This window comes from Schistocerca piceifrons, chromosome 6, assembly GCF_021461385.2.
Source record: "Schistocerca piceifrons isolate TAMUIC-IGC-003096 chromosome 6, iqSchPice1.1, whole genome shotgun sequence".
Classification (NCBI taxonomy): Eukaryota; Metazoa; Arthropoda; class Insecta; order Orthoptera; family Acrididae; genus Schistocerca; species Schistocerca piceifrons.
The window spans coordinates 575,128,967-575,141,221 of NC_060143.1; positions in this window are offsets into that span (position 1 = coordinate 575,128,967).

Genomic DNA, 12,255 nt, shown 5'->3' on the forward strand with positions numbered 1-12,255 from the left:
GGTGCAGGTAGGTGTGCCCTGCTCAACAGTCACAATATGAGTGCTGACACTGATTTTCTCAGTAGGCTGTTCCGATGTCGAGACAAAAGTGTAACAAAACTTGGTGGCTGAGTGGGTTCAAATTCTTTCTTCAAGTCTTCTTTAGTTCAATGAAGACAGGAGAGTCCCTGCTCAATACTGGATGGACAGGAAGGAGCAGTGCATTGGAAACGTTGTTCATGTCCTGCACTGCCACGCCGTCCACACGTGGGCCGACCATTACAACCCAAAGTGGTGTGACAGACGTGTTTGCACTTGAAGCAGCGCATTTGATTTGGGACATAAGGCCTAACCTCAAGGTGGAGGAAGCCCGCCGCTCTTCACTCAGACAGCTTTGTCTGACAATGTCAGGATAAAGGACGCTGACTTCTGAAGTCACCGTCAACCCTTTTCATAACGTTTTGGACACGAGTCACCCTTGCGCTTTCCCATTCCTGTTTCAGTTCTTTTGCATCCATATTCATAATGCCCTGGCACGTTACAACACGTTTAATGCTATTTAACTCAGTGTGCGGCTCACTGCTGATGCATTACTCTCCAAGTAGCTTGGGATTCAGCAGCTTCTGTATCCAGCTCCATAGTCACCAGCAGGAGAATCTCATTATGTAGCCTTTTGATTGATTTGAGTTGCCCCGCCAATCCCTCGAGAACTTTTTGGATGTAAAACGGTGACAATTTCTAAAGAGAACCGTTCACACCTACCGCAGGATGTGACACGTTACTCTGATTACTGCTGTTGACAGTCAGAGCTGACTCAGCTGAGTTAGCCACCCAGACAGAGTCCCACATGCGCGGGTAAACTTTATAACTGAGGTACAGCAGGTTCCCCAGAAGTTGTCACCAGTGATTGTTGCTCCTCAAGGGCCACGTATTTCATCAGTGCACCGCGCACCTTGACACTGAGGGGTTGTTTATAAAGGTTTAACCATCCTCGCGATGCGTGTAGTTATACGAAGATCCCTGTTTCCTGTGACGCACGATGTTCCACTGCAGTGCCGGACGGTAGTCGCTGAAGCGTGCCCAGGACTCACAGTTGCAAAGAACTGGCGGCACTTAACCAGTCCGCAGCTCAGGAGCCCTGGTGTCGCCAAGCCCGTACCCAGAAAATATATGCTGAGCCCTGCGGGCGCCCTACGAGAGAGGTTGACACCTTAACAGGAGCTACGCTGCACATCAGCAGTCACGTGAAAGGAATACTGCACAGTTTCACATCACCACTTAAACCAAGGTGTAAGCTGCCTCCTGCCACTTAGTAGACTGATGAACAACGACCCGTTCACCAAAGCAGTTGTCAGACAAGATGACGGCGAGCCCGAAGGGAAACCAGTCTCCCATCGACAACGCAAGACAGTCGCAGGGACTAGTGTATGTGCTGGGAAGAAGGTAATCATGTTTACCAGTTTGCGCTTTGTCTGTAATGTGGGTACTGACAGAGACTAGACCTATATCTACAACGATCAGACGAAAGTTGTGCGTTTGTGTTACTCAATAAATCAGTGTTCCGGACATAGAAATTTGTAGTTAAATCAGAATTTGTCGTATTTAGGTGTATGCTGGTCTGATACCATTTACCGGGAGCAGCACCTGCGTCCACGCAGACTTTTGAGCTGCACCACATAGAGCGTCGTCAGTGTACAAGAATGACAGTAGGAACTGCGATTGGCGACGAAGTGAAGTTTTGGATTTTAAAAGTCACTGGCTTGACGATCACCGCGTTCGGGCACGTACACGGCTTCTGACCTCATTCGCGCCCCGTAACGCCCTGGAGTACAGCAAGCAGGTCCACCGAGGTCTCGGGGTCGGCGGCGGAGCGGCGGCAGCTGCGGAGGAGTGAGGCAGGAGGCGGGGTGCAGCGAACGGGCCGCGGGGGCAGAGGGCCGCCACACGGCCGGGACACATCGGTGTGCAGCGCCAGTTCGCTGCTGCTGCACTCAGTCAGGAGAAACGGGGTGCACTGTGTGGGTGTGCTGAGCCTCAGGTTGCGGTTAGCGACTCCCATCTGCACTACTGTGTAAAGGCAAGTCGTTGCTCAACTTTGTTACCAAAAATCTCGAAAAGTTCTTCACCGTTTTACTTCAGATTTTCACACGATACTCTCACTAACGTGCGGACGGACAAAGGCTAAAAGTTACTAGCAAAAATCCCGAAAAGTTGTCGACTGATTTACTTGAAATTTTTACGCGATTGTTGAAAGTATCCCCCTCCCTCCTCTTCTTTTAATGCATGCGAGTGGTATTTGTCTAGGAATATTCGTTAACTGATAAAGACTTTATAAATAGGATAGCATCGCTAAGACTCACTGTTCTTTTAAAGAGGATTCTCGTGAAATTTTCTACACTTCTGGCCATTAAAATTGCTACACCAAGAAGAAATGCAGATGATAAACGGGCACTCATTGGACAAATGTATTATACTAGAACTGACACGTGATTACATTTTCACGCAATTTGGGTGCAAAGACACTGAGCAATCAGTACCCAGAACAACCACCTCTGGCCGTAATAACGGCATTGATACGCCTGGGCATAGAGTCAAACAGAGCTTGGATGGCGTGTACAGGTACAGCTGCCCATGCAGCTTGAACACGATACCACGGTTCATCAAGAATAGTGACTGGCGTATTGTGACGAGCCAGTTGCTCGGCCATCATTGACCAGACGTTTTCAATTGGTGATAGATTTGGAGAATGTGTTGGCCAGGGCAGCAGTCGAACATTTTCTGTATCCTGAAAGGCCCGTACAGGACCTGCAACATGCGGTCGTGCATTACCCTGCTGAAATGTAGGGTTTCGCAGGGATCGAGTGAAGGGTAGAGCCATGGGTCGTAACACATCTGAAATGTAACGTCCACTGGTCATAGTGCCGTCAATGCAAAGAAGAGGTGACCGAGACGTGTAACCAATGGCACCCCATACCATTACGCCGGGTGATACGCCAGTATGGCGATGACGAATACACGCTTCCAATGCGGGTTCACCGCGATGTCGCCAAACACCGATGCGACCATCAAGATTCTGTAAACAGAACCTGGATTCATCCGAATAAATGACGTTTTGCCATTCGTGCACCCAGGTTCCTCGTTGAGTACACCATCGCAGGCGCTCCTGTCTGTGATGCAGCGTCAAGAGTAACCGCGGCCGTGGTCTCCGAGCTGATAGTCCATGCTGCTGCAAAAGTCGTCGAACTGTTCGTGCAGATGGTTGTTGTCTTGCAAACGTCCCCATCTGTTGACTCAGGGATCGAGACGTGGCTGCACGATCCGTTACAGCCATGCATCTCGACTGCTAGTGATACGAGGCCGTTGGGATCGAGCACGGCGTTCCGTATTACCCTCCTGAACCCACCGATTCCATATTCTGCTAACAGTCATTGGATGTCGACCAACGCGAGCAGCAATATCGCGATACAATAAACCGCAATCGCGATAGGCTACAATCCGACCTTCATCAAAGTCAGAAACGTGATTGTACGCATTTCTCCCCTTTACACGAGGCATCACAACAACATTTCACCAGGCAGCGCTAGTCAACTGCTGTTTGTGTATGAGAAATCGGTTGGGAACTTTCCTCATGTCAGCACGTTGTAGGTGTCACCACCGGCGCCAACCTTGTGTGAATTCTCTGAAAAGCTAATCATTTGCATATCACAGCATCTTCTTCCTGTCGGTTAAATTTCGCGTCTGTAGCACGTCATCTTCGTGGTGTAGCAATTTTAATGGCCAGTACCGTATAAAGTTAATCAGAACAAGAGGGGGAACATATTTATGTCCATGTGGGCCAGAAAAGTGGCTCCTCTTTTATCATTTCATGATACTTTCAAGGAAGGTCTGTGGACGAGTATATTGGGATTTCTGAACATTAAAACATCCATCTATAGCTGGTCTGACTTTATTAACATTTATGATCTGCACATATAATTCGCCTTGCCTTTTGACGTACTCAACACTGAATGGCACAGAGTGAGATAAAATTCGACCTACGGCACTAAGAAGTTTAATTAACATAGAGAGCACGTGCCAACAAACAGTCCTTGAGCGCACGGTCAGGCTACATATATAGCCCAACAAGAAATTATGTTATCTAGAAATTGTGACATAATTTAAAGAAAACGCGTTACATAAATACCAAATATCTATATTTTTATCATCTTTACACTTAAAATTTGAAAAAAAATAACTTTTTAACTATCTAAACAAAGAAATAAAAAACTCTTTAAAAATCGATGTTCAAGCACCGGTTTTGATGAAGTTCACATAATTTTAATTTCAAGAATAACAGTCATTAGTTTCCCGATGTCTAATCTTCTAGTGGAATTAATAAATAATTTCTCACCATCATCTTCGTTCAGTTGGCATATATTCAGCGCACACGACAGCCTGATGACCGCTACAAATCCGTCCGTACATCTGCTGCATTGTGTACCCGTACTGCGACGGCGAGCCCTGCCTACAAAAAGAACAACGGTTAGCCCCACCACGAGTAAGTGTAACAGGGCGTATGGGTTGTTCTGGAGGTTCAAGAAGTAGTCCGCCTTTCAGGTTGACAGCTCTGGGTAAGTTTTGCTGCGATATTCGGCGCTCAATACAAGATCTCTGTAGCACGAATTCAACTTCTTGTAGGTAGTTACGGTGGACGACTTTCATTTCAGAGTTTTTCATCTGATGTATCACAAACCATTTATGCCCGCCATATTGACAAAATTGTAAAACAGTGTGACTGTTTCCAGTAACGTAGTTTTGTCTACACATTTTATAAAAAATATCGACACCGCACTTTGATTGGTTATGAAATACGATGAGTCTGGTTTTCCAGCATCACCACTAGCAACATCGATTTTGTCATCATTTTGAAATGTAAATAACAACAATACTACTTTATTTCGCTTTGCAACATAACCGACTAGAGTGCAGTCAGGTTGAAACCAGAAAATGGATTCGTTTATTTCTCGTTTTCTTGTTGTTTTGAGCAATTCGGCTATCACTTGTTTATTCTTTCTTAGCATTCCTACGGCCGTAATATTGTGAGTCAACAGTTATTTCATGTAGGCAACTTGTAAATCCGTTGTCCGTAGTGATTTTGCATCCCAGGTCATATAATGGACACAGAATTCGGTGGACGATATCAGTCACTCTGTTTCATTCTCAAAATCGTCCTCCCGGTTGCATGCCTACGTAAATCTCAAAATTATAGACATATGGATACTTGGCGTCCACCACCATAATGATCTTTATACCGAACTTCGGTGGTTTGTTTGACATGTACGTCAAGGAAGCCCAGCGTCTCTTGAAACCGACTAACCCCTCATCAGTCTTAAGATTTTCTCTGGGAGTGTAATATTACGTACAGCTCTGAAGCATTATATTGGTAATTTGGCGTACTGAAACCAATCAGTCGTTTGCTTGACAAGCCTGCTCGTCTCTTACATCATCAAAGCAGAGAGCACTTAGTAGGAGTCGGAATCTACTCTCAGATATAATTGTGCATACTAATTCAATGTCAGTACCTTTCGAATCGTCCCAAAAGTACTTTAGATTTCTTAGGCCTGCATGGCAAGTTCCAATTACTAATGAAATGCCTACAATTGCCTTGATTTCTATCAGGTCAGTATGGGATGCATTTCTCTCTCTTTGATGTTTGCTTTTTATTGTGTCAATGCAAGTGTTTGTCGAATGAACGAGAATGTTTCAAACATCACCATCGAAAAATAGCAGAAATGATAGAAGAGTTGTTTAGTATCGTTAGCCAAACCTATTCGGCATGGTGGAAGAGCCAATATGTTGTGATACCTGGTTCTTGAGGTGGGTGGTGGGAACTTACTCCATGTCGCAGAATTACGAGAGTGAAAGGTAGCCAAACCCGACAAATGCACATTTTCATCAGCATCGTTTTCCTCGCCTTCCTGTTCCGTATCACACTTGTGAGGAGACACAGCCGGGACATTTTGTTCACCAGCCTTTCTTCACTTTCGCTCAAAACCTCACCGTCTACGTCGTCCTTCAATAGCCGTCACTGAATTTGTCCATCCATCTTATTTATACACTGAAGCGCCAAAGAAACTGGTACAGGTATGTGTATTGAAATACAGAGATACGTAAACAGGCCGAATACGGCGCTCTGATGGGCAACACCTATATAAGACAACAAGTGTCAGGCGCAGTTGTTAGATCGGTCACTGCTGCTACAGTGGCAGGTTATCAAGATTTAAGTGAGTTTAAAGATGGTGTTACAGCCGACGAACGAGCAATGCGACACAACATCTTTGAGGTAGACGCACGACCATTTCACGACTATACCGTGAATATCAGGAATCCTGTAAAACGCAAATCTCCGACATCGCTGCGGCCGGTAAAAGATCCTGCAAGAACGGGACCAACGACGACTGAAGAGAATCGTCAGCATGACAGAAGTGCAAACCTTCTGCAAATTCCTGCAGATTTCAATGTTGGGCCATTAACAGCCTCATGAATCCATGGACTCTGCATGTCAGCAGGATGATAGATGCTCTGTAATGGTGTGGCGCGTGTGCAGTTGGAGTGATATGTGACTCCTGATACGTCTAGATACGACTCTGACAGGTGACACGTACGTAAGAATTCTGTTTGATCACCTGCATCCATTCACGTCCATTGTGCATTATGAGGGACTGGGGCAATTCCAGCAGGACAATGCGACACCTCACACGTCCAGAATTGCTGCATAGTGGCTCCAGGAATACTCTTCTGAGTTTAAACACTTCCGCTGGTCACCGAGCTCCCCAGACATGAACATTGTTGACCATATCTGGGATGCCTTGCAACGTGCTGTTCACAAGAGATTTTCATCCCTTGGTACTCTTAGAGATTTATGGACAGCCGTGCAGGATTCATGCTGTCCATTCCCTCCAGCACTACTTCAGACATTAGTCGAGTCTATGCCACTTCAGCCGACCAGTGTGGCCGAGCGGTTCTAGGCGCTACAGCCTGGAACCGAGCGACCGCTCCGGTCGCAGGTTCGAATCCTGCCTCGGGCATGAATGTGTGTGATGTCCTTAGGTTAGTTAGGTTTAAGTAGTTCTAAGTTCTAGGGGACTGATGACCTCAGCAGTTAAGTCCCATAGTGCTGAGAGCCATTTGAACCATTTTTATGCCACTTCGTTTTGCGACACTTCTGCGTGCTCACGGTGGCCCTGCACAATATTAGGCAGGTGTACCAGTTTCTGTCGCTCTTCAGTGTATAAACAACAATATAAAGAGTAGAAAATGACTAACTGCAAAAATGCGTACAAACGACAATACTATAAAAAGCGCAATGCTTTCGTAGTATTTATTACAGTACTTGTATCATATTTACCTCAGTTTAACAGCTCTTTCAATCAGAAATTTAACTTCCACGAACGATCGCGCGGGCTACAGACGTAGCCAACAGACTTCAGCGACAGTTTATTTACACGTCTTTACGCCGCGGCAGCCGGCGTGCTACTACCGAGAACTGGGACTAATACCTGAGGAATACATGGAACGGCGGCACTGTAGCGCGCTGCTTGCTGATAATAAACTACTGGTTTACTCGCTGTGCTACACAAGTAGCCCTCGCGTGCGCTCTGGTGTTAACAAAGAAGAAATGTGTGTATGATCTCAAGGGCATCGAATGTTGAGATGCAGTCGTATATGCGCACCTCTGGGGATCACAGGATTACTGAATTTCACAATTGCATGAAGACACTCATGTAGTCTTTCACTCGTCAGCATGCCTTCAACGATACTGTGGCAGCAAATATTCTAAAAATTGGGGGGAGGGATCACAACGAGTGATTAGGAAATTGGCGTCGCGAGCACTGTTAATTAACGTCAAGGAGAAACATTACAAAAACTTGACTGCTACTCCAGACTGGAACAGGTGAACAAAGACACATTATCCAGTGGTGATCGTTACAGCTTGCACAACGGGAATCATAAGTGCGGTTCCTACCCAGTGGCGCCGCTGCACTACAGACAAAGAATAAACCCCCAAAATAACAAATTGTAATGTCACACGATGGCCACATCTCAGTTTGTTCAGCAGATGCCAGGTGACTTACCGTCTGTGAGGTGTGCCACATTTAAAACTACACTCCTACTGGCGAGAATCCACGCAGAATACCAGATCTTGTTCTGGACGGCAGTTTAATTTAATCTATACACGCTATGCTAACCTCCCTACTTTCATACTGATTCGTTACATGCTTTACTCACCTTCATTGTGTGGCAGGGAGAACCATTCTTATCATCTACAAAAAAAAAAAAAAAATGTTCAAATGTGTGTGAAATCTTATAGAACTTAAATGCTAAGGTCATCAGTCCCTAAGCTTACACACTACTTAACCTAAATTATCCTAAGGACAAACACACACACCCATGCCCGAGGAAGGACTCGAACCTCCGCCGGGACCAGCCGTACGGTCCATGACTGCAGCTTATCATCTACACACGTGACGGCCGATCAAAGTGATCGCCAGATAATCAGTATTGGTTCCAAGTGAATTTAACGTAACTTCACACATGGCAGATGCATTTCAATATTCTATAGACGGATTCGCGAAGCACCCAACAGAAATGTACCCACTTCTTGCAGATGACTCACGTGTTGGCAGTAGACCACTGAGCCTACGAAGTCCATCTTAGATTATTTTTATCAAAATATCCCATAAATTAACACATGCTTTATTGACCTGTTAATTAAAGCTGAAACTTAAGAAAGACAACGTTATGAATTAGCTCTAAAATAAGATGGAACCGATGTGGTTCGACGGTCAGATCAGAACAACGTGAGTGTATAACGCACTCTGAAATTTACTTACAATAAATCAGATTCAACACGATTACACGGCTAAAATCACCGATCCCATTACTCACGTCATAGTCTATGTACTATCGACTTCTCTGTGAAGCGAAGGTACACTTGTCCAGCATATCGGCAAGACATACGTCTCTCACCTTCGAGGCTCTGGAGCGACGTGTCCGCTGTTCCAGTCGCCCTTCCCGAAGGTGAGGGCGTGGAAGTTCATACCTGTCACCAGCCCTGGATCGCACCACGTGTTTTTGGGATGTCGCAGATTCCTCCCGCAGTGGTGAACCTACTAAGCTGGTAACACAGCCCACCGCCTCTCTATCTCTGCCTAAGAAGGGGCGATCTGTAAATCACTCAGACTGCCATAATTACTGAAGGTCCGCACCAGGAGGTGGAAAGATAAGGGAAGGGGACGGATCTGCATCATAAATGAATAAATAACGCCACATTTGCCTTCTCCCTCACGTTTGGCTCTGAGTGCTCAGTACACAAATGAAAGGAAGATACTCAACGGCACTGATGGCTGTGCATTCATTATTACACAAATTAAATAAGATGTAATAAATTTAATGAAACTGTGTCCAATTGACCCCTTTCATCACCTAAATGTCCTTATGGGAATTGGGTACATATCATTCCAATAGACGTCATGATATTATGAAAAGCAAAGTTACTACTCACCATGCAGCGGAGACGCTGAGTCTCAGATAATTACAGCAAAAATAAAGCTTTCGGCCCGTAAGGCATTTGTCAAAAATAGACGACTGACGTTTGTGTCTGTCGTCTACTTTTGTTGAAGGCCTCACGGGCCGAAAGCTTCATTTGTCACAGACTTCTTGCTGCGCTTATCTGTGACTCAGCATCACCGCTATACGGTGAATAGCAACTTTCCTTTTCATAATATTGTTAAATCCCATCCTGGGTTTTCTGTTGTTCAATAGACGCCATAAGTCGTTGTGTAACGTCGTTACAAAAAATCTCCAAACTTCGGAGTTCTGCACCTTATTCTAAGAAAGGTTCAGAAGGACATAGTCCACATAACGTTTTTAATTCATATGTCATAAAAATGTATACCTACTGTATAAAGGGGAAGTATTATTAGCAAAACTTTCGAAACGTTCTTGACTAATTTATTTCAAATTCCGCCCAGGGGCTCAGCATTTATTAGCTGTGTACAGGCTAGGTGACCTCGGGTTCCTGAGCTGGAGGACGGTAAGTGCCACCATTCGTCTGTCACCGTAAGCTCTGGACATGCCTCAGCAATCACTTTGGCGGTGGAACTTTTGAGTGTCACAGTGAATGGGGGTCTTGGCGTGACCGGCTGGATCACGAGGATGGTAGAAACCTCTATAATAAGTCCCTAGATCTCAAGGTGTGCTGCGCGCGGTTGAAATGCGTGGCTATTGTGGTGGAACAGTCATTAGTGGACAACCTCTGGGGAACCTGCTCCACCCCAGTTGTATAAGGCTTTCCTAGGCACGCAGGGATCTGTCTAGGTGGATTTCCATTTCCTTAGCTACTCGCGGGACCGGGATGGAACCCTCGAAATTCCCTTCTTCTCCTGCCAGCGGAAAGAGTGGACCGCTGGTGGGTACGAACACCTAATCGAACAAGAAGGCTCGTGTAGCCAGTCCTCCAGACTTAGCTGATAATTCGGAAAGTCTTCGGTCTAGTAGAAAACTAACAAGACGCATGCTGGTCATGAGACTGTGTTTTTAGTAGTGAAATACGAAGAGAGCATTTTTGAGAATTTTTCGCCTTTCTATATTCAAAGAGTTATAGAGGCTATTTCTGGCACTTTACAGTCAGTTGAGCAATTCTGTAGCGGAGCACTGTTGGCTGAAACATCTAGCTCCCAGAAAGTTAAGAACATACAGAAACGACAATTACTTGCGGAATATGCCATCGAAACTGAGCTGGACAGCGCCCTGAATTACGGTGGAGGTGTTATGATGTGCAGGGATCTGGTGGACATTCGCAAGGAGGAACTGAAAGATGAGTGCGGCCCCGAAGGTATAGTGGACGTGCGAAACACCACGAAGGGGATGTATGGGGAGTTTGTAAAGTCCGACTCCCATATCCTGACGTTTAATAGCACACAACTTCCTGGGCACGTTAAGGTAGATTTTCTTTACCCAAGTGTGCAACCTTATGCCTCCAACCCAAGGCTCTGCTTCAAATGCCAGCACTTTGGACATACTACTCTTGGGTGTAAGGGAGAAGCCACTTGTGGCAAATGTGATAAGGCCTATTCATCTCTGTTGAAATGTGTCAATTGCTCTGTAGCTCACCCTGTCTGGAGTTGGGAATGCAGTGTATATCGGGAAGAATGGAAGATACAAGAGCAGATTACTCTGAAGCACATCGCGTGTGGTGAGGCTAAGAAGATGTATAAAGGTACGCTGCCCCCAACGTCCGCTACCTCGTTTGCTTCTGTTCTTAAACAGCCAGTGAAGAAAGCCGATGGTGCTACACAAACGGAGGTTGCTAGTGCCAATGCACTTGTGCTGCTGCAGTTATTTCTCTGCCTCTACCTACCCCAAGAACTTCAGAAAAGGCTGTGCTGTAGCCGTTGCAGAGCTCTCTGCATCTCCAAACATTGAGCCTGGGATGCCTTCCATTGCTGCCGTTACCACGGCCTCATCTATGACTCTGGAGCCCACCCAGGACAAATAATCAAAGTTCAAGCGTCCCCACTGATGAAGTCAAGAAGTAAATAGTCCAATGATATCGACGTTGTCCTCTCTGTCTCCCAAGGTTCTTCCGTAGAACTAATGGACCTTCATGTCGAACTCGAGCAATCATCTCATCCCAAGACTGAACCTCACCCTATTGTGGGCTCACCTCAGTGGCAGAAAGACAGGCTGAAGGTGCTAACCCTGTGACAGATGGCTTCCATCCTCCAGTGGAACATTAATGGCTTTAGGACTCATCTGGAGAAGCTGAAACTTCTAGCAAAGGAACTCCGACTGTGCCTGGGTTTATGGGAAAGGCATTGCCCCTGTATTATGGGGCTATACTCTCTGTCATATGGATGACATGACTGGAAAAAGGACCAATGGAAGAGAAGCTGCTGTGTTTGTAGATCATGCACACTATTGCTCTGCTCTCCTCCCAACTACTGATTTGCAAGCAGTTGCAGTTGAAACTCATGCGAGTCGGAAGATCACTATTTGCTCACTGTGTTTACCTCAGCATGGTGGCTTTCACCAATCTTATGGAAGAACTTACCCAACAATTTTTCCTACTGCAACACTCCAGTGAACATCGTGTCCTGTGGTGCTCGACCTCTGCTTGCCCTAGGGGTCGAGTTTTGGAAAGTCTCATGACGCCTCATGAGCAGCAGATCCCCAGCACAGGTACTCTCACTCATCTCTGTGCTGCTGCAAGATCTTCATGGCTATCGACCACTC